General features: G+C 50.1%; 1 long non-coding RNA gene across 1 annotated transcript; it reads right to left on the reverse strand.

The window, feature by feature from the left end:
* Positions 1-10,902: 10,902 nt before the first annotated feature.
* LOC132462954 (uncharacterized) lies at positions 10,903-24,232 on the reverse strand. The gene is made up of 3 exons (XR_009526937.1): positions 23,621-24,232; positions 11,790-11,895; positions 10,903-11,395 (listed from the first exon to the last, which is right to left on the reverse strand). It is a non-coding gene; the product is annotated as an uncharacterized LOC132462954 (long non-coding RNA).
* Positions 24,233-24,295: the final 63 nt, after the last annotated feature.

Raw genomic sequence — 24,295 nt, forward strand, 5'->3', positions numbered from 1 at the left:
TCCATCGTGGGCCAGCTGTTGGAGGTCTCTCTCTCTCTTCTCCTTCATCTCTCCCCCCTTTTCTTCCTGTTTATCTAAACTGCTACCCCTAATTCTCTCCCTTCATCCAGCCCCCAACACACACACACACACACACACACACACACACACACACACACACACACACACACACACACACACACACACACACACACACACACACACACACACACACACACACACCAGCAGCTTGAACATTCCCCTCGTTGCTCTCTCTCTCTCTCTCTCTCTCTCTCTCTCTCTCTCTCTCCTCTCTCTCTCTCTCTCTCTCTCTCTCTCTCTCTCCTCTCCTCTCTCTCTCTCTCTCTCTCTCTCTCTCCTCTCTCTCTCTCTCTCTCTCTCTCTCTCTCCTGTTGTTTGATCCATCAGAACCTCAAGGAGTCCCACTGCTAATGACTTGGCTATAATAGCTAAAGGCTAATGGCTGATGGCTAATGCAGCCCCCCCCCCCCTCTCTCTATATGAGGCCTCAGAGCTGGGCTCTGGTAAGGGGTTACGCCTGGCTCACTGCAGCATGAGCTGGCAGCCATGGTATGTTATTAGTGTGGGGAAACGTGTGTGTGTGTGTGTGTGTGTGTGTGTGAGTGTGTGTGTGTGTGTGTGTCCACAGGATTTGAGGGTTTCGGTGTGTTTGTCTGGGAAAAGGGTGTTTTTTGATGTGTGTGTGTGTGTTCAGTTGCAGTACTTATGGTCCAACTCAGACTCCATGCAAGATGACAATAAAATAGGGCTGTGTGTGTCGTGTGTGTGTGTGTGTGTGTGTGTGGTGTGTTGTGTGTGTGTGTGTGTGTGTGTGTGTGTGTGTGTGTGTGTGTGTGTGTGTGTGTGTGTGTGTGTGTGTGTGGTGTGTGTCCTTCCTGCTTACGCTGCTCATTAACAAGAGTGTCACGACGTCAGCCCCTGCAGAATGTGAGCTGCAAGCGCCATGTCCTCTTCCTCCTCCTCCCTCTCCCTCTTCCTCACCTCATCGGCGCTGGACTGAAATCGAACTCATCCTTCAAGGGCCCAACTCTACTTTCTGGCACGTTGAGTCAAAACACTTAAAGTTGACATATTATACCACCAGGCGTGGGCGGGATTAGACATTACAAGCCTCTTCTGACATCACAAGTGGGCGTGTCCACGAGCACCGTTCGCTACAGTCCACTGGGTAGGCTGGTAGACTGATCTATCCAGCACACATCCAGATGGACACGCCCACTGGTGACGACAGAAGAGGCGATTTTTCAAGAAGGCTTGTAACGGCTAATCACACTCACACCTGGTGGTGTAATATGTCACCTTTAAGGCACCGGTAGACGGGAAGAGATTGGCGGCCGTGTGACGGAGACAGAAGGCTCGCACACGAGGCTCTTTGATCTGACTTCCACCCTCGGCCCCTCCCGCCCTCCGCCGCCGCATTCCGATGTGGGGTTACGTTTCCCCCCGGCGCCGGAGACGCACAACGCAGAGGTCTGTCCCTGAGCCACGCTCACGACCATGCGGTCGCCCCACCACCCCCTCGGTAGCCCCCCCGCCCCCCCGCACAGCCAATCACACGCCTCTGGTGAAAGCAGGGGGGGGTCCAATCAGTGGTGAGAGCTGTGACGGAGACCATGTGCTTCCATCGAGAGAGAGAGAGAGAGAGAGGAGAGAGGAGAGAGAGAGAGAGAGAGAGAGAGAGAGAGAGAGAGAGAGAGAGAGAGAGAGAGAGAGAGAGAGAGAGAGAGAGAGAGAGAGAGAGAGAGGAGAGAGAGAGAGAGAGAGACTTTGCCCGGAGGGCAGTCGTGTTGTACATACTTGTATACTCAGGAGGGCCGACCTTTTGCTTGTAATTGCGGCGTTATGAACCACAACCATACGAGGTGTTCCCTTACGCCGTAGAGCCCACAGCTCCACCGGGGCACCACTTAACCACTCTCACACTCGCACTGGTGAATTACGCCCACAACGCTCCAGAAACGTATTAAAACAGACACGAAACAGGCTGTTCTCGGAAGCAGCCTGATTGGCGGGGACTGGTTCTGTGAGAGCAGCCATCTTGGCCGATCTGAAGAACAGGGAGGCTGATGGATGAGCTTCACTCTATGGGTCCATGGTGGTGGAGGGGAGGTGGTACTCCTGTACTCTACAGAACGTCTCGCCGTCCATTGGGGGGGTGGGGGGGGGGGGGGGTGGGTGGGGTAGTAGTGATGGAGAAGGGGGGGGTGGATGGGTGTTTCTGTTTAACGTGGAGGCCTAGAGAGCTACACCTGTCAACTGTCGCATTCCAGATAGCGGGAGGCGAACCAAACACACCCGCAGCCCTGAATCCCCAGCACCACCCTTGGAGGCCATCCTAGACACTAACTCAGGAGGGTGGAGTTAAGAAGGTGGTGGTGTCGGGCCGTACGGTACACTGTCTGTACCGCTTCAATACTGGCAACCCGGAGTAACACAGTACAACCCCCGCTGGGAATCTACACCATCCACAGGCACTGCTTTTAAACCCTATTCATTATGGGAAGAAGCAGATGTGGGATGAGCTTATATTTAAACTAAGCGTCTGTTGAGGGCAAGCAAGTGATCACGAGGGCAGTAGGAGTGAAGTAGGGTGAAAGCAGCGATGACTTTAGAGTGGTGTCATTCCTCTCCTACACACTCGCGTAACTGCCAGCTCTCTTTCAGGGACTTGAAGGTGGAGGCAATGTTCTTTTTAAAAGGGCTGTTTGTCAAAGACAGCTCCAGCAGCCTTTGTGAATGGCTTCTCCCTACACCGAACTCTACACAGGTCTTTATCTGGAAATCGTCTCTCCTCCGCCCGCAATCCACAAACCCAGAGAAGGACGATCAATCCCAGACCATAACAGAGCACACTTCTTCTCTGCCTTAAGAGAAGAAGGATAAAAAAAAAAGGAAGAAGAAGAGATCAAAGCAGTTTGAGAACAAGCGCAGAATAGAGGGAGATATTTCGGATCTGGGGCTTTGATACTGGCGTGCCCTGGGCATATGGTTCCTAGACAAGCGAGAGGCAAGACGTGGGAATGCCCTGTACCACCACTGTGGTGTACACATTGTTGCCTACCGTTGTCACGACCAGGACGAGTGATGCCAATGAAGTCTACTTTTGAAGGAGAATGCTCAGAAACGACATAATCTCTAACCTTTAATTTCCTATGTAAAGCCAGACAAAGTGACGGAGTGTGAGAATGAGTTAATGAGTGAGTGAGAGAGAGAGAGAGAGAGAGTGTGAGAGAGAGAGGTCAACTCATGGCTGTTTAAGTTCCCAGACCTACCCCTGATGGCCTCAGCCCCCAACGTGGGCCAGCATTGGGAGTGGTAGCCGACGCTAGCTTAAATGCCTTTTACTGTGCATCCACAATGATCTCCCGCGTCGACCACCATCGACAACCAGAGGAGGGAGGATTAAATGGAGCAGAGTTAACCGTTCAGTTACATAGTATACTCAACAGTATCCGGGCCCCAGATAATCCCATTGTATCGTATTGGACTCACCAACACTCTTTTACTGTGACGTCAAGAGAAATGAACTGTTTGAAAGTGTGCGATCGTTTCTCGCCAATGTACGTAGCCATCACTAAATAGCATGGGGCTAACGAGAAATAATGGGATTTGACTGGAAGGATGGTAACTTGTACTGGTAAGTTTCTATTTACCATTCAGTCGTTTCGAAGATGCTTCAGATTCCTGTCACTAAGGCGGCCTGCATTGTTTTGCTCATGGACGGCCCACAGGTACATTGTAGATCGACTGGAATCCCTTTTTAATGGGGTCACCCTGCTCTGCCCTGGTTAGAGAACCACGTGTGTGTTCCCTGGCAGACAGGGAGGACAGAGGCAAGTGTTTAGGACGGTCCCCGGTAGACGGGCCCCACCCTGTCTGAGGGGACAGCCAGGTAGTGGTTTCCACCAGGGCTGATTTTCTTCCGTTGCGGAGGAGGCGGTGTAATAACACGACCTCGCCTGTCGGGTTCCTCCTCGCCATGGGAAGGTGGGGCGGAAATTACACACATAATACTAGGGATTATCCGGGGGTCAAAGGTCAAGGCGGGGGGCTTGGAGTGGGGAGGGGGGCAGGGGCCCTGGCGATGCAGACATTATGGGCTGGCCTCAGCGCCACTTACTCTGTTTTCTGTTCCCGCCAAAACAATGCTCATCTGTCTTTTGTTTTTTCCTCTCCTTTTTTAACGTCTACAATTTTCACTGACTGGCACATCTCTCTCTCTCTCTCTCTCTGCTCTCTCTCTCTCTCTAACTCTCCCTCTTTGTCTCACAAGACTTGTTCCCACACTAATTTTTGACCCAAAAAGGAAAGAAAAGGGTTTCTGTGTGTTTGCGTGTCATTCTCTCCCTCATTCTCTCTCTCTCTCTCTCTCTCTCTCTCTCTCTCTCTCCTCTCTCTCTCTCTCTCTCTCTCTCTCTCTCTCTCTCTCTCTCTCTCTCTCTCTCTCTCTCTCTCTCTCTCTCTCTCTCTCTCTCTCTCTCTCTCTCTCTCTCTCTCTCTCTCTCTCTCTCTCTCTCTCAATCTTTCTCCCCATTTATTTATTCCTCTCTCTGTTTCTCTCTCCCACTGTCTTCGTCTTGGGCGACAGGGGACAGCAGTCACAACACTCTGCTATGGAGCGTGCACACACACACACACACACACAAACACACGCACTCACACTCACACACACACGACCCTTGCGACCCACCCATGGGTGCTTCCTCCCAGGCCAAACGAGGGCGGGAAGAGTGAAGCGGGTAAAGAAATAAACAGCAGAGGAAGCCCTGGGACAAGCATGATCATCAACAAATGATAGAAATACAAAACATTTCCCCTGTGATTCACCAACACTCTTATTACAGGCCTCGGCGCGTCCCTCCCTCCCTCCTCTCTCCCCCCTTCATCCATCCCTCCCTCACTCTCTCCATCCATCACACCAACCCCATCCATCCATCCCACCCTGGCTCTCTCCCTGATCTATCCCTCAGCTCCCTTCTTCCATCCATCCCTCCCCCTCCCCCTCTATCCATTCCTCCCCCCCTCCTCCCCCCCTCCCACTCTCCTCCATCCATCCCATCCATCCTTCCCTTCCTCTCTGACCCTGTCCCTCCCTCCCTCCCTCCCTCCCTCCCTCCCTCCCTACTTTCCTCCCTGTGGTTCTGCTTCCTTCAACACAATAACAGAGCCGTCTCTAGATGTTCTTCATGAGGCGTTCTAAAATAAACCGGCCCATCCTTTCCAGTAAAGACACAACACCAAGAACATAAATACTAATGTGCCTTTCTGTTCTCCCTCTATGGGCTCAGAGGTCCAAGTGAACCCCGAGTATCATACACAATCCTGACACCCTGAACACTACATCTCTTCCTCTGGCTCGCTGTCTTCTCGATGGTAAACAACCAGGCACCAAGCCTTCAAACAAGAGGCTCTTCAACGCGCTCTCTCCCTGTGCACGTTTGCTGTCAGTGTTGCCAGATTGGGCCGGATTTCGTGCCCAATCTGTCCCAATCTGGAAACACTGTTTGCTGTTGGTTAACTTGGTATCTTCCTTTGGTATTGGTACCGTTTGTGTCGAACGCCAATAAAACTTTGTGAATTGGATTGAATTGAAAGGGAAAGGCATCGACCAAGAGGAGAGAGAGGGGGACATTGCAAAGATTGGAAAGAGAAGGAAAACCACTGGAAGCTGAAACCACGACAAGACGTAACAGCAACCATAGAAGCGCGACTTTCATGTCCCAGCTCTATTGCAACCTGCAGAAGAAATCTGTTTATCGTTATATTATAGAGTACGACGGAAATTGCGATCAAAGCTCAGAGGGGTACAGTACGGGTCTGTTGAAACACTGTGTCCAAACATTTATAACAAGAACCAAATCACCAGACGTATCCGACTAGAAGGTCTGTTCAGAGAGGAGCCGCTGGACTCCCTTGCCAATTAGACAAGCTTATTCTCTTGCCAATATGCAACGCATGCATGCATGCATGCACAATACACACACACACACACACACACACACACACACACACACACACACACACACACACACACACACACACACACACACACACACACACACACACACACACACACACACACACACACACAGTCACAGTGAGCCTATCTCGGCAATTAGCAGAGCAGTCAGTGATACAGTGGCTCATGTTGGAGATCTCCCGTCAGATCCGCTCGTCTGGCCTGACTCACTCTGATCCTCGAGGAAAGAACCCAAGACCAGCCCTCCCTTTAGCCAGCCGAGTGCAGAGCAGTTACAGCCAGTGATCTGCTTTCTATTTCCTTCCAAGTAACCTTTCAATTTCAACTTTTAAAAGGGCAATGGTTTAAAATCAAGCCACCAGGCTTGCCATTCCTGTGAACTAATAAAATAAACATGTTTGATTGAAGAGACTGCCAACAGTATGTTGTTTGTTATGGAAAACCTACTTGGGTGAGTTCGCTGTTTTGTACCATTTTATTCATTTTTTTTTTGTCTAAAAAAAAACGTTTTGATGGTTGAGGTTGAACTTTAAGATCCGCCGCCCGCTCGTTGAAACCCTGCCGGCTTAAGAAGGCTCGGCGTGGAAAACCATGGTCTGAGGGACCTGACGAAAGGTCGCAGCCATGGCCCCCATTACTAACTGTTAGCCTGGAGCCCAGGTGACCACTGGCAAGCGATGAGTCGGGCGTTCCGTGGTTACCATGCCGACGCTGCAAAATAAGGGGCGGGAAAAAAAGTTTGGATTCCGAGTTGTCGTCGGAATCTCTGTGTTTGGGGGGCGGGGTGGTGGGTCAGCTTTGTTGTCAAGGTAACAAAAACGCAGGACACGTCCAACTCCTGCCCTCCATCATCCCTTGTTTCCTCTCTCCCCTCTTAGTGGCCTGTCACGTGATGAACGATGACAAGGTAGACCGATCCGAAACAGATTGCCGGCGGGGAGAGGGGTCTGTGAAGCCAACACATGGATGACAGAACACTGTGCGTCACGACTGCGTCGTAGAGGCCCTGTGACTACTGTCGTGTTCCGGAAAGGCACATTAAGCTGTGATGAAGTGTGACTGTAATGTCTCTTACCATGCGGTGGGAAAAGTATTTATTCCCATCACAACTGGCAGTTTGAAAACATGTCTTTAAAGAGTGGGATTTATATGTTCTAGACGCGAGGTTTCCGGGCAGGGAGCTGTGATGGCAGTGGGAGGTTTTTGTTTGCTTCTATTTTCTCTTCTATCCTTTTTTTGTTCCTCTACTTATTGACCCCTCCTCTCTTCTCTCCTCATTTCCTCTTCCTGCTCCGCCTCTCTCCTCTTCTACTCCTCCTCCTCCTCGTCATCGCTCCCTCTCCTCCGTCCGCTGACTCCTCCCTCCTTTCGGCTCTTCTCCTCCACCCTCCCCCCTCCTCTCCTCCTCTCCCTCTCCTCCGTCCGCTGACTCCTCTCTCCTTTCGGCTCTTCTCCTCCACCCTCCCCTCCCCTCCCCCCTCCTCCTCTCCTCCTCTCCCTCTCCTCCGTCCGCTGACTCCTTTCGGCTCTTCTCCTCCACCCTCCCCTCCCCTCTCCCCTCCTCTCCTCCTCTCCCTCTCCTCCGTCCGCTGACTCCTCTCTCCTTTCGGCTCTTCTCCTCCACCCTCCCCTCCCCTCCCCCCTCCTCTCCTCCTCTCCCTCTCCCCTCCTCTCCTTTCATCTTCCATGTATGTTGCTTTAGCGGGTGAGGACCTCCGGATTTTCTGGAAACAACAGCAGGCTCTTGTTATGTGCCCTCCACCCCCTCCCCCCCTCCACCCACCCACCCACCCCTCCATCCCTCCCCCCCACTTCCTCTCTTCCTCTTTATCTGTCTGTGCTGAACTGTGCATCCCCCCTGTCCCCCCCCCCTCCCCCTCTATGTTCTACACGAAGGAGGGGACACTGGCATGTATAAACAGTAGGGCGTTTAGCCCGAGGAGAGACATTTTGGTATTATGGGATGTGTTTGCGCAGATAAGCGTCAGGGAGTCAGAGGCCTGAGTTGATACTTGTGGATGGAATTTGAGAAACAAACAGAACACTAATAGGGATAAGGACTCCAGCCACGGTGGACGGGGGAGAAGCCTGTGTACTTTTAGATCTGAAACAGACAGCCAAACAGATGTTGGTCTAGCCTCGCACTGAGCCAAACCTGACAGATCGCCGAGCCAGGTGGCGTCTCTCGTTAACCATGGTCGGATTCAAGCGCCTCATCAGCCAGGGCAAGACACCGAGATTGAAGTGCCGGACTGCACAGCCAGCACCTTAGGACCCATTAGACTTTAGTCATCGAGCGGCCATGTTGGCGAGTTGGGTGGTTGAACCTTCTAGAAGCTATGGAAGCCATGACGACTCAACACTTAACATTTTTAGTTCTAAAAATCCATTTTCCCTTGATGCTGCAGTTACAATGTGTTTCCATTGCGTTGTCACGGTTTCCCCTAAGATTCTAGAAGGTTCACAGACTCAACTGACCAATATGGCCGCCAGTTGAAAAAGGTCAAATAATAAGGTTCTAAAAATATGACTTCTCACAAAAATCCTGCCAGCTCAAACACAGCTAAAAGTCCAGCGCAAATGCTGTACCGTACCAAGCAGCCCAGGCCCCTCCATAACTGTCCACAGGAGCTTCCTCTGAGCCCCTGCTGATGCTGTACCTTGGACCTCCCAGGGGGTCGCCAGTGAAGCGCGCAGACATTGAGATAATCAACCGGAAAATTAATGAGTCACTAAGTTAGAGTTTGTCTTACAGTAGGATTTAATATCGTGTGATCGCTTCGCTAGCCCCCCTGGCGCCGCCTTTTTCTTCTTCCTCCTCCTCCTCCTCCTCCTCCTCCTCCTCCCCCCCTGGGACCTAGCGATGTGGTAGCAGCAGGGAGCCCTGTAGGTCTGGTCCCTGCCCTGCCCCACAGAGCCGGGGCGGGCTGTCTGTAAGAGCCTGAACGTGGGGGAGTGGGCCCTGCAGGACTCGAGTCCCAGAGCAGAGGAAATGCCTTGTGACGAAGCCATGTCACTTACTGTCAGTTACTATGGGCTGTAATCTCCTACATCCCTCTCCTCCCTCCATATCGCTTCCTTGTGACATTCCTCTCAGAAGCCCTGTCGTTCCGTCTATCTGTCTGTCTGCCCCCCGCCGCAACCTCAGCGTATTATTACTGTATTCCCTGCGGACGTCGGATTCAGAGTCAGATCGAAGATAAGGAGGAGCAGCTCTCTGCGAGAACAACATTTTGTGATGTATAGTTGTGGTAAGAGCGGTGTGTGTGTGTGTGTGTGTGTGTGTGTGTGTGTGTGTGTGTGTGTGTGTGTGTGTGTGTGTGTGTGTGTGTGTGTGTGTGTGTGTGTGTGTGTGTGTGTGTGTGTGTGTGTGTGTGTGTGTGCATAGCTGGGGGCAGAGAAGAGCAAGCGGGAAAGCTAGAGATACGCATGGAAAACTAAACCGTCCGGAAGTGATTCGAGTTGGAAGGAGAAGCACGCATTGAGTAGAACTTTGAGAGGAACCTTGCAGATCTTAAAACCGTACAGAGGTCCTAAGATCACAAATCGAGATTACACATTTAACATTCAGGACAACGGGTTAACGTGAAGAGACGGAACTTTTGATATAGTATAGAGAGATAAATCTAACCCAACACAGATTATGTCAACAGAACATCCCCTTAGTTATGAGATAGAATGAACTGGGACAACATGGTGCTTTCCCAGGGAGATTACTGGACAGCTGGGGGGTGCGGGGGGTGGTTTGTGGAGTTTAAAATGATTTGTCATCAGGACAACAACAGTCTAGTCCAGCCTAAAATAGCGTCCTGGAGAGAACAGGATGGAGCCCAGATGACAGAGGGCAGCGTGCCAGATGTGTGTGTTTGTGTATACGTCTTTGTGTGTACATGTGCGTGTCTGTGTGCGTTAGTCGTGTTATGAGCCCACGCAGATACACCAACACATTAGCAGGTCATAAACAGCCAGGGAATCGCAACGAGGCTCATGTTAATCATCCTACAAGTCATTAAACGCACGGTCTCTCTACACCTCACACTAGTGACGCAGAACAACAACACTAATAGAAGAAGCTAGCGCACATCTGCTCGACACGCTACAAGCACCGATGCTAAAGGAACGTCGTGGTAGCGAAACGCGTTCAGGAGGCCATCGCTGAGGTTCTTTCGACAGGACCAGGTGGACCGTTGACCCCAGGGTGTCCTGTTTTAAAAGCCCCCCCCCCCCCCCCCCCTCTGTGAGACGTAGTGAGATACCGTCGGAGATGGTTCCCCTGGGACCCCCGCTCCCACACCCTTCCCTGTTCTGACCTCTCCCTTCCTGGGCAGCCCTGATGGCTATCTGCCCCGCGGAGCACCGCCGGTCAACAGGGGAGAATCAGAGCCTTGTTACCGTGATGGACCCACTCAGATACACTCGTCTGTCTGTCTGTCTGTCTGTCTGTCTGTCTGTCTGTCTGTCTGTCTGTCTGTCTGTCTGTCTGTCTGTCTGTCTGTCTGTCTGTCTGTCTGTCTGTCTGTCTGTCTGTCTGTCTGTCTGTCTGTCTGTGTGCGTCATTATTTGACCCATTTGGGTCCCTGAAAGATGCATTTCAGGGACGTTACACCTCTAGCCTTTGCATTCATCAGAAAGAACGAAAGTCTTCCAAACAGTATTGCTCCAAAGGTCGTGAGTTTCCTTACACAGCCTTATACAGTGTCCTGTGAATCAACAAGGCATGTTCCAGGAGAGAGGAGGTGGACCTCAGTCCCCGGGCGGGTTCTGCTGCAGCCTGTGGTGGAGTCTTAAAACGGGGTCTGTTGTTCCTGACGCCTGGCACAGTGCTCCATCACCCTCCCTCCATGCCAGGGTACCCCCCCCCCCTTCTACTCTTGCCCCCCCCCCCCCCCCCCCACCTGCCCATCCCATTCCTCCTCCACCTTCTCCTCCAAAGTGTCCATGGCCTCATCATCTTCATCAATGACTCTTTCAGAGAGCCGGTGCAGCCAGGTCCTCCTGGACGGTGGTTTTGCTCTCAGAGGGGGGGGGAACCCCCTGAAACAGAGGCCTCTTCATGACGAAGGCCTCCGGCAGAGGGGTCGAACCCTGACCGCGACACACACTCCGATCATGTGGCCCGCCCTCGGTAACCCAACCCTGGCGCTTTGACCCGGTACTACAGGTTAAGGACGCTATGGTTTTATGAACTCTTAGTTTCTTAGTTTCTAGTGTTTTGGTCGACTCTGCAGCACTGAGTTTCATCAGAGGAGATGGGGTTGAAAGGGTTTTCTCAACAGCCGACTGTCTCGAAACAGGAGTCATTGCAGCAAAGAAAGATTTCAAAACCAAGGCGACCGTATTAGGGCGTGATGCTTACCTTTGACTCGCATTTTCTGTGAGTAGCCGTCTTGCAAACTAGGAAAAGGAAGAATAGAGTGGAAGAACATAGGAAAAAGAGTTGGGCATTAGTTAAATTGTTTTCCTTCAACCTTCTTTAATATGAATGGGACAAGGACAGCATTACACACAGAATATGTTTGGTTGGTATTGGTATCAGTGGTATTGGTCATAGGTGGTGTTAGTAGGTGGTTTTGGTAGATTGCCGTAACGCTAGGTTACGTTAAGGGGCCGGAAAAGTTTGGTTATGGTAAGGTTATGCTCGTGTTTGGTTATGGAAAAAGGCTATATGACGGTAGTGATTGGTGTAGTATTGGTATAGTATGTTTTGTGTAGTAAGGTATGTTCATGATGAAGTTATCCTAAAGTTCGGTCATGGTGAAGTTGTGGTAAGGTCTGGTAAGGTTCTCACCTCTGCAGAAGGAGCCCAGGCCGTCCACTCCCTGCCGACACACGGAGCACTGACGCTTCTTCTTAAACGTCTTCTCCTTAAAGACGTGGGGCTCCCCTTTCCCCGTCTGCAGACACGCACACACACACACACACACACACACACACACACACACACACACACACACACACACACACACACACACACACACACACACACACACACACACACACACACACACACACACACACACACACACAGATTTGCAGTGTGTTAGAACCACTACACATACATTTTTGTAGTACCTTTCTCTCTGAATCTCTTTCGACCTGTTGGTCACTTCGATACTTGCACATATCCTGTGTCAAATAACAGAAAAAATAATAAAGAAAGAAAAAATCCTGCAAGGGTGTAAATAATTCTATGTTACGTCAGGGCTGTATGTGTGTGTTTGAGCGGGTATGTATGTGTGCGTGCGTGGGTGTGTGTATCTGTGACTTACTTCGAGCTGTGGTTTAAAACATGAGAATGCTAATGACCAGCTCCGGGGATTAGTGTGTAGCACGCATGAATAGCCAACAACGCTAAGGGGCGAGAGACACATGGTCCGAGTGGGGGAGCGAGGATGTGAACCCAAGGGCTGCTGGTGCATATCTGCAATGTCATGCTGGGGATATGAGGAACAAACCGGCTGGTTTTAAAGGTTATGAGGGGAGGGGTTGTTGAAGGCGGCTGCTATGGTGATCATGACCGTTGTAAGGAGTCTTAAAATGTAATTCTGACCTTATGGCAGACAATGTGTGAGGGAAATACTTATATGACGTGCATTTTGCTTAATCTTTCTTAAGATACACACACAGACACACACACTCGCACACACACACACACACACACACACACACACACACACACAGTCACACACACACACACACACACACACACACACACACACACACACATGCACAAAGAAGGAAACACACACGCACAGAATAAAAGCTATACACACAGAAGCACATGTGCACAAAGAAACTCACACACAGATATACAATTTGAGCCACACACACACACACACACACACGCACACACATACAATAACAGCCACACACACACACACAGACACACAAAAGCCTTGACTCAGTCCATCACCACGGTGGGTTTATTAAAACAGCGATATCAGAAGGTAGGGCCACCATATGCTGTCTGAACACATCCCTCCATCCCTTGTTGTGCGAAACGGATGTGTACAAATAAAGGATGTTTTGTTTTCTCTTTCCTGTGTGTGTGTGTGTGTGTGTGTGTGTGTGTGTGTGTGTGTGTGTGTGTTGGCCCGTTTTTCCTATATGTCAGAAAACCGAAGAGCGAGTGGAAAGTTGTGTTTGCACTCTTTTCCATTATGCTCTTGTTTCAGCCTGGTGTGCCAGGGAGAGGGCAGTGTTTGGACAGCTGGCAGCTGCCTGGCATAGCCGGTACACGACGGGCACACACACACACACACACACACACACACACACACACACACACACACACACACACACACACACACACACACACACACACACACACCTGTGGATGGAGTGGTGGTTGTGGTTGGTGGTCATATCGTGTAGCGTGTGATAGCAGGGGTGGTTGTTGGTGGTCCGACGAGTGGTTAGTAGATTCATCGGCTCCCTGGCCTGACCGCGCCTTTCCTCACTTTCGCGAACTCTCTCACAGGCGGAATGTTTTTGCCGCACACCTCAAAACAAGCATCACAAACCGGCCAAGATGGCTGCCACGCCACACACTAGGGCTGCTCGATTATGGAAAAAATCATATTCACGATTATTTTGGTCAATATTGAAATCATGATTATTTAAACGATTATTTTTTGGAGTTCGACGACATGATGTATTTTCAGCATGTCTCTCAAAAACACTTTGTTTCTGAGAACTGTGAAATGTTGCCTTAAAAAAATACACAAAATGGCCCAAAAGAAAATGTTCAAATCTCAAATAATGTACAGATATGTATCCAGCTGTTCTAAAAAAAGAATCGAAAACTCGATTATGTTAACTTTGTGATATCGAGATCGAAATTTGATTGATCGGCCAGCCGTACCACACACACACACACACACACACACACACACACACACACACACACACACACACACACACACACACACACACACACACACACACACACACACACACACACACACACACACACACACAATAGGGGGTTCCAGGTTCAGAAAGCCAAAAGTCCAGCCCAGGATGGTGAGTCACCCAACTGGACTTGTTGATCATCACAACCAATAGCAACTGTGAGTGAGTGAAGTCACCCAGCTCGGTGTACCTAGAAACATGGCTCTTACTTTCCACAGTTGGAAAGTAAGAGTCCGTCCAACCCTGGACAAATATCAGAGTAGGGTGAGCATGACACACTAAGATGTTAATGTTTGAGGATGAGAACGAATCTGATCCAGTCATTGACATTCTGTACCTTGTCAGCTTTTATATCATCCCTCAGATTTTGCATCCATAAAAAAAGAAACATGGCAAATCATCAACGTTTCGCGATTCACGTTTTACATTTAACTAATGCCTTGTTCTCTGAAGGAAGTGACCGCCATTTGGTGAGCAGGTTCTCGCAGGCATGGATAACATTCCAGACGGAAAGACCAGCGCTAGGGCCTCAACAAAAGCCCCAACACAAGCAGCCCACACTCTCGTCAGTCAAACCCCAAACCGTCAAATCACGTCGCTCCCACGTTTCTTTGTCCCGCACTAATATCCTGTTTAACTTGGACATGAGCCACGCTCTGAGCAGTGTGAGCTCCTCTGTTTCACATGGTCCTGGGGATCACGGCCGCAGTGGTACCAGAGGCCACGGAACGAGAATAGCATCGGCAAACTCTCTGCACACAAAGGTGTGCGCCTCCGTCTTCATCGGCGTTCACTTGTATCTATAAATGTGTTCGGCTGGGGCGTTGCACAAACATTCAATTACGCTGCGGTGGACGTGTGTGTGTGTGTGTGTGTGTGTGTGTGTGTGTGTGTGTGTGTGTGTGTGTGTGTGTGTGTGTGTGTGTGTGTGTTTACGTGCCGGCTTAGGGCCGACACACCAACACACCAACACATGCAGGGGTCATCCTCATCGTCAGACAGCTCCCCTGCTGTCTTCCTCTTCTTCATGTGGGTGAATACGTGTCAACACCATTCCTCGTACTCGTCTGGGTGCGGCCATTTGCTTTCATGTTTGTGTGTGTGCATGTGTGTGTGTTTGTGTGCGTGCGTGCGTGCGTGTGTGTACCGCCAAACACATATCCTTATCTCTATATCCACTGTGGTATGGGAAGCGGGGGCCAGCGACAGGGTTGAAATAGAGCCACTGGTTAGCTGCCCCTCTCTGCCCTCACTGGGCTTGTGGGCAGAGCCATAAACACACGGAGGCCCGGGCCTGGCAGCGTCCCCGCCGCTTCAGACACTGTCCCAGCGGCGGCGTGACAGCCCCCCCAGGGGGCCCGCCCCTCGCCGCATGCAATCTTGGCGAGGCCGGCCGTAAACATCCTGAAAGGGGCGGGGAGGATCGACGCGGAGGTGAGGCGCTGGTGATTACGCCGTTGAAGTGGTGCCTGCGGTGTTGATGAGTGTCCCGTTATAGGGGTGTCTGGGTTGGGTCCTCATAATGGGAGGAGAGCTGCTGGCTGTTGGTTTGGTTCAGAGACGTTTCATTAAGGCCGGTGGCTGAGGTTTGGACAGGGAGACCAAAGAATATTATCACTTTATTACAATGTATATATTTTTTGATAAAAGTAATTAAATAAATGTGTTGAATGCGTTTGTAGGCTGAGGTGAATCATGTGCTTTATAGTAACAAAATAAGCACAGACAGCCGCTAGACCTGTAGCTAATAGACGCACAACGTGACAGAATGTAAGGTTGAGGTGTGTGTGTGTGTGTGTGTGTGTGTGTGTGTGTGTGTGTGTGTGTGTGTGTGTGTGTGTGTGTGTGTCTTCAGCTGTTGTTTGTGAGCTTATACCTTGCACTTAGTTAGTCTGGTCGACCAACAGGTCGAAAGAGATTCAGAGAGAAAGGTACTACAAAAATGTATGTGTAGTGGTTCTAACACACTGCAAATCTCTGTGTGTGTGTGTGTGTGTGTGTGTGTGTGTGTGTGTGTGTGTGTGTGTGTGTGTGTGTGTGTGTGTGTGTGTGTGTGTGTGTGTGTGTGTGTGTGTGTGTGTGTGTGCGCGTTATGAGTATGTACGTTCATAGTTGGAATCTGAATCTGACTTCCTGAGTAAAGTGTTGGCCTCCACTCCTCGGCATAGGGCCCTGCGCAGGCCATTCAAACTGGAAACACCGCCGCGCTCAACGCCAAACAAAGCCCGACTGCCTCACGCCGCCGCCGGGTCACTTCAGTTGTTCCAACGTCGTCGATGTTCGCCGCAAAAGTAAACAAGGCGAGGGTCGAAGCCCCGACAACACTTTCATTCAACCCCCTTCCTTCCCGTTTGGCAACGGACACGGCCACACCCTCCAACGACCTCGGGCACAGAACCTCACTTCACTTCACCGCTGGCCTTGAGGAACAACGCCGCCATGCCTCATCCCCATCGGTCGGTTGCTTTTTCGGTGAACTTTGTCTTGGTAAACTTAACTCGTTCTACAAGGACCCAAAGAGTGAAACATTTGCAAACATTCAAAGAACAGTTGCGGCGGTCCCGTCTAGCCTGGAGCTCAGCACTTCGGCTGTGCGTATCGCTGTGTATTCTGGAAAAAGGCACGGAGGTTTCAGACGGCCTGTTTTGGTCGGGGAAACCATGGCGACCTGAAATGTTGCATTGGTCCCCTACCGCAAATCTTCCCGCAGGAATGCCTCTGCGCTAGCTCCAAACTGATGTGCTCGTTCACATTAGCGGCCGAGGAAACGCTAAACCTACATCGATTTTTGGCACATTATTTTAAAGTATAATTGGCCATCTATGATTCTCTGAACTGTGATTCGAAAAAAAAAAAAACCTGGCTCAGAGTCCTCCACGACGGCCCACTGGCAGAGCAAGAGCTACGAGCAAAGGGAGCCGGTTGTACCGGAGCTAGTTAGTGGGTCGGTTAGCTTAGCCCAGAAAAACACGGAGTCTCCTCCTCTACAGACCAGGGCTTAGAGGGTATGTAGAAGGTGGTAGCTGTCTCTCAACGTACCCACAGAGTAGCTGGGTGGTTAGCATGGCTGAGCCAAATGGTTAGCAAGAACTTCTTTGGTGGTTAGCATAATCAAGCCTAGTTTTTAACATAATTTAGCCGGTGGTTAGCTGGGATCAACTAGATGGTTCGCATATTATAGCCCAAGGATTAACATGGCCTAGCCTAATGGTTAGCATGGACTAGCCTAATGCCCAGCTGGCCTGTCAGCTCAATAGATTAATTTTGGGATTGTGACATGCACTACAACATATTTTCCTTAAAGTACATGAAGCAGCACTATGTATTAATACATAATCTTTTTTTGCTGTCATCCGCTCACATTCCACCACTTGAGGCTGATCCAGTACTCTGGAAAGATCTGGGCAGCAGTCCAAAACATTTAATTTCCTTTTTACGCAGCGTCCAGAACTGTTAACTTCGAATTAACTTAAACGCCTCTAAATCTTCCCATGGAATTTACGGGAACGTTTTTTAAATCTAGCGTAACGTCAGGATGATGCAGCACTCGGTGTGTGGTCAGCATAACTCACTGAACACAAATGTTGTGTTGAAACAATAGCCTCACACCGCACATACGCGCACACGCAAAGCAAACGCACACAAACACACACACACACACACACACAAACACGCGTACAGAAAGTAACCGGCGAGATGAGGCCCTGGTCCCGTGACAGCTATTACTGTCATTATGTTTTATATATCGTGGATGGACCAAACGGCCCTGCCCATGTAACTCGCTTTATTCAAAACAGATTCTCCTGTGAGTTCAAACTACAATTAGCGGGTTGGATGGCTCTGATGCTTAACAGAGACCAGACACTTTGACCGATATAAAGACATAGATCATTAAACTGTGTATGTTAGAGAATAATTGAGCAACTGAAAAAAGTTAAGATAGTAATAATAATGATACAAATTATATTATTATTATATTAACACTAAAATGTTGTTTCACCTCACATAAAGGCAAATACAAGGCAAATTAAACAAAATACAAAATGGAAAACTCACAATATCGGTGCACATCTTCCCACTTCCAGCTGTCAGAAGGATCTTAAAATTGCCCAATAAGGAAGGGAGACTTCAAAATGATCCAACAGTCTCTATTCACACCATCCTGGAAACCCACTATCTAATCCTATCTTACCCACTCACCCACACTAACCTTAACTTACTTTCCCCACTAACCCACACTAACCTTAACTTACTTTCCCCACTAACCCACACTAACCTTAACTTACTTTCCCCACTAACCCACACTAACCTTAACTTACTTTCCCCACTAACCCACACTAACCTTAACTTACTTTCCCCACTAACCCACACTAACCTTAACTTACCTACTAACCCACACTAACCTTAACTTACCTTACCTACTAACCCACACTAACCTTAACTTATCTTGCCCACTGACCCACACTAGAGTGTCTTGTCTCCCTTCTGGTCTCCCGCGAAATACCAAGCTATCGCCGTGGCAACGCGGAGCTTGTTGCCACCGTGGCAACCCCTCACCTTCCCACTCGCTGGAGGAACACCCCCTCAAACACACACTCACCGACACACTGACCCCGACGCACCCACACACACACACACACACACACACACACACACACACACACACACACACACACACACACACACACACTGACGGGTATACCTGGGTCCTTGCAGGCGGTCCGTGAAGCAGCACTGTCCCCCACGTCCCGACCTCGCTCCCCTACGCCTCGACAGACACGCCCCCCCCCCCCCCCCCCCCCCCCCCACTCACCATCCTACCCCGCCCCGTCCCACCATGACCCGCCGCAAAAGCCCCCCCGCCCATCACCACCCAAACACCCACCACACATCTGCTCCATACAAGAAGGTCCTGTTCCAGTATTTTTAGTCCCGGGCCCGGAGGTTGTTGCCGTCAAAGAGATGCTTTCTAAGCCCCCCTTCACCCCCCCGCGCCCCCCCCCCCCACATCATCATCATCTCCCTGCCAGCAGGCCCTGCCACCCGTCACAAGAACAGTAGCTGGATTGAGATTGGATCAGAGTGTGTGTGTGTGTGTGTGTGTGTGTGTGTGTGTGTGTGTGTGTGTGTGTGTGTGTGTGTGTGTGTGTGTGTGTGTGTGTGTGTGTGTGTGTGTGTGTGTGTGTGTGTGTGTGTGTGCGGGGGGGTTGACGCATGTGAGAGATGCGCGCGCACACACACACACACACATAAATAAATACACTCGCACAAAGAGTCCAATATATTGACATATTTCTGGATTTAAATGTCTTGTTCGTGCCAACACCTTCCCAAACACGCGTGAAAACACACCGTTGTCAACCACCACCCCCACCCCCACCCCCACTACCAGCACCACCACCAACCCTTACTTATATAAACAAATGACATACATCTCCTACAACCATTTATATGCTTGCTCACACTCTAAAAACACACACACTCACCCATAGACGCACACACACACATACACACACACAGATTCACCCATAGACACACATACACACACACCATCCCATAGACACACACACACACTCACTCACCCATAGAAACATACACACACTCACCCATAGACACACACACACTCCCTCACACGCATGCGTACGCACCCTCATAAATAGCGCAGATTCTTCCGGGACAACGCTGGACATTGTTCGGTGGCGGCGACACATTTCTCGTTGACCGCAGGAGATTGAACCAATGACCTGCAGCAGATGCTATCTGAGGACAGACGGACACCCACCACTAATGGTGGAAACCCTCCTTCATTGGCCTGGTTTGATTCCCAACACGGGGGGGGGGGGAGCACGCTGAATGCTCTGATTGTGTGTGACTGAGTTATTGGGGGGCTTCTGGTTCTGCCCCCCTGTAGGGGGGGGTCTGGCTGGAGACCTATTTCCAGCGTCCGTGTAATGGCCCCACCAGACCATCTATTAAATGTATATCTATATATATACGAGCCCTTCGGTGGCTGCGTTTATCCAGCGTCTTACAATAGCGAGAGCATTCAATGTTACCCTGGGTTGCCCCGAGTGGGAATCGAACCTGTGACCCTGGTCACCCCAAGGCCAGGGTGGACCCTTGTTCCTGGTTATTCTGGTTTTATTTGTTCAATATCTTTTTCATTTCTACTGCAGTACCTCACCTTTTACTTTGACACACGGATTTCCCTTCTGGAACTAAGTTCCTCCTTATCTTATCCCTTCTAGTCAGTGTGTGTTTTGGGAGACGGCCCCCTTAATGGAAGGATCACTCCCATGTGTTCCCGCTCAGGGTTCCTTCCTTCCCCACTGGGCTCGGGAGATGTTTACCTCGCCCCCTCTCTCCATCTCCCCGCTCCATTAACAGTGGCTCTCGGGGATAAAGGGCTACAGAGAGTCTCGCGGCGGCCCCCGGGGGTTTCCCTCGGTGGATCCCCGGTGATCCATCATCTGCCACGCCGGGGCCTAGTTTAGCGCTTTTCCTCGCGTGTCGAAAGCGACATGTGTGAAGCGAAAGAGCGGAGAGAAAAAAAATAATGTGCTGATGACAGCGCAAACGCTGAACAACCTTGTGAGGTGTGTTTGCTCTGGCAGCTCATGCACCACCTCTCTGTCAGCGGCTGGCTGTCCACCAGCGCCGGCTCTGACTGCAGCCCTCGTAGGGGGGTACGGGGGGCCGGTGGAAGGAGAGGCAGATGGGGGGGGGGGGGGGATGCTGAATTGTTACTTTAAAGTAAGAGAAGGTGGGGCATTGTCCGTCCTTCAACTGATAGTGAGTGCACGTTGTGTGTGTGTGTGTGTGTGTGTGTGTGTGTGTGTGTGTGTGTGTGTGTGTGTGTGTGTGTGTGTGTGTGTGTGTGTGTGTGTGTGTGTGTGTGTGTGTGTGTGTGTCCTGTGCAGTAGAGGGAGTTCCTTAACTCTTGTATGTGAGTCCTTGACTCACTTGTTGGCAGCATGTCCTGTGAATGTGTGTGTGTGTGTGTGTGTGTGTGTGTGGGTTTGCATGTAATCGTGAGTGTGCATACTTTTGTGTGTGTGTGTGTGTGTGTGTGTGTGTGTGTGTGTGTGTGTGTGGGTGTGTGTGTGTGTACGGAAGTGTGTCATGTCGCTACACTGACCTCACCTCTGGAACAGGCTGTCTCTGTTCCCGTGCCTGTTCCACACACACACACACACACACACACACACACACACACACACACACACACACACACACACACACACACACACACACACAAAAGTGTGCACACTCACGATTACATGCAACCCACACATACACACAGTCCATCACGCCATGTCCACGCCACTCCCATCCTGTCTGAGCAGCCCCCAGCCCATCCCAGCAGCTCAGGCCCAGGCTGGGGACTCTGAGCCGGGCACGTCCAGCACGGTGACCCCCTGGGGGGGTCAACATGGGACCAACATGGACCAGTTAATGGACCTTTCTACAAAGTAATGCCTAGCAGGATCTCGGAGATCGGTGAAGGTCTTTGACTCCCAGCCGGAGAGTTTGGGGTTCAAGTCCGTTGTCAGCGCCTAACCTGTAGGCACCTCTGAGCCAGATGTCTTCAGCTCTACCTGCTGTCTCACACATGGTACGGCACCATCTGAATGCACTCTCAGCTGGATGGATTGGATAAAACCATCTGTTAAAATTTAAATAGCACTAAATAACAATACGTCTGCAGACTGTAACTGTAACTATAAACCAAACACGGACGGTATGCTTTAGTCTGTTGGAAATGACCCGGAGTCTGTCGTGGTGACACTGACCACCATGGACAGAAGCAGTAAACATGTCATCTCTAGTAAATTGGGGTTGACGCCGGGCCGTTAAAACGAGTGCATGATTCAATGCGCTGCAGTTTTAACTTTGCGCATTCCTGTGCAAACAGCCAGTTCCTGAGAAATTCCTCTGCAGAACACAAACAACAGGATTGCAGTGGTTGTTTGATGGAGAGTCGTGAGAGTCCGGCCGTTGCCAACGCAGGGTACACGCGGTGTGTTTGAACCACTGTGTTCAGATGTGACTGAATTAAACCCGTTTGGCACCAGCTGATGTGACTGGGACTGGGCACCGGTTCAGACTGGTGGCTTGGCTTGGCAACAGTGGGGTGCCTTCGAATACACCGCAAGTTCATCGTTTTTTTTTTTTTTGTGTTTGTGCATGCCTTTCAAGTATGTGAGTGTGTGTGGATTTTTCATAGCAATTTGACGTTTCAAATGAATGAAACAGTGGAAAGACTCATGGACACACATTGCAATCACTTTTGTATACATAATGAACTGTGTGTGTGTGTGTGTGTGTGTGTGTGTGTGTGTGTGTGTGTGTGTGTGTGTGTGTGTGTGTGTGTGTGTGTGTGTGTGTGTGTGTGTGTGTGCGCGCGTTGATATCAATCATTCATCATCCACAATTATGTATATTTCCTTTGACAGCAGATCACACACAGCGATCCTTCTCTAACACCAGCACCGCCGCCCCCCCCCCCCCATCCCTGTACCCTCGCACGCTACCAACCCCTGTGACGTTGTGACGTAGGGATTTTTTTCCCGTAGGAAGCAATTTGTTAATGAGCTCGCAGTGTTATCAGGGGACGGAAAGAGGTTTGAAAGGTGGGGACAAGTTACAATGCTATCGCTAAATCCCTGGCCTTTTACATTGGTTTGAACACATAGGAAGGAACTTTAGCCCTGGGAATATGATATGGAATATGTTGTTTGGTTAGTGTGGTTGAGTCTGTATGTATATTGCGGTGGATGGATAAAAAGGAGCAAGCTATATTTGTCGGGTGCTGAAACTAAAAGGATGCTGATTATTCCTGTTTCCTGCCATGAATCACGTTGCTCAATCCCGTCGAAATGACGCACGCATGTGTACTTAATCGTAGGCCTACTCCTTCACTCACTTTACATTCTGACGTTCTGTCAACGCACACACAGACACACGCACGCAGGCACGCACTCGCACACATGCCGACACACACACACACACACACACACACACACACACACACACACACACACACACACACACACACACACACACACACACACACACACACACACACACACACACACACACACTCTCTCTGATAAGAGGAAGTCAAGTGCGCTCACAAACCACCCAATTAGGCGTCTTAATTACTGCGACATGCATGGCGCAGTTGGATTAGAGCTCGCGATGGAGAGGCGGGGGAGGGGAGCGCTATCATGACTCAAAGACTCATAACTTTATGTCAGGGAGATAAAGAGCTCAATTGTGCACGATTAACAACAACATTGACAAAAGCGAAGCCAAACCGCGAGCGTGATAACAGTTTAAACTGTGCGTAATAGGCTAATGACGCTTCAGTAATCATTTCTTTTTTAGTGTAAAAAAGTTGCGTGGGACTGTCTTGACAGCCCGCAAACAACAAGCAACATGCCGACGAGGGATGCGTTAATGTTGACAGATTGATCCAGCGTCTTACCTAGGACTTCTTACGTCGTAATCCCTTCTTCAAATGTAATATAAAAGAAAATGCCACAATACCCAACTCAAGGCTCAAGGCTAAATATAGCATCTATCAACACATTCCGAGATGATGTTCCCAACTCCCAAATGCTGAAAGTTAACTTAAATACAACACAAAAAATACAGTAGTAGAGGTTTGTCGTGGAAACACGCAAGTTGTGTTGTTCTTACCTTATTCATTTTCCCTAATCCAGATTTTTGGCTCATGAGTAAAAAGTTCTTAGGGAAGGATCACCAAGAAAAGGACATCATTCGCGGTTCTATAATAACTTGTTTTCTTTGCGCTGGGTTCGCCCCCTGTTCTGCTCTGTACGAGGTGGGGCTACAACGCGAGCAGAACCCACGTCTGTGAGAATAGTATTACGAGAAGCCCGTCCCCCTGATTGGTTCGAGCGGAGAGGGGAGCGTTAGACGGCAGCTCCAGATTGGCTGGACGGGAGCATGGAGGATGTCACTTGTGGGGAGCGAAGTGAAGTCATTGCCCATTGCACGTTAGCAAGCACGCGCTTCTCTGGAGAGCCATAGCAGGGCCAGGATGGGTGGGTGCCTTCAATGGACCAATACATTAAGTCATTAGTTAGGCATTTGGCCAATTACGCTGTTGACTCTCAGCAGGTAAAAACACTTTTTTTTCCCTTTTTTTTTACTGCAGTATAACATTAAGTGTATATTTGCCTTCATGTAACGCTGATACAAGTAGCGGGACTCTTGTATTGTCAGTTGGAGGCAGCAGGCTCCATTGTACCTTCCTAACAGCACCACCCAGTGGACGACTGGGGGGAAATACACCAGGGACGAAACAACACACCTGGTAAATTATAATTATTTGCCTGAGAACAGATAGAG

This window comes from Gadus macrocephalus, chromosome 1 (genome assembly GCF_031168955.1).
Source record: "Gadus macrocephalus chromosome 1, ASM3116895v1".
NCBI classification, from domain to species: domain Eukaryota; kingdom Metazoa; phylum Chordata; class Actinopteri; order Gadiformes; family Gadidae; genus Gadus; species Gadus macrocephalus.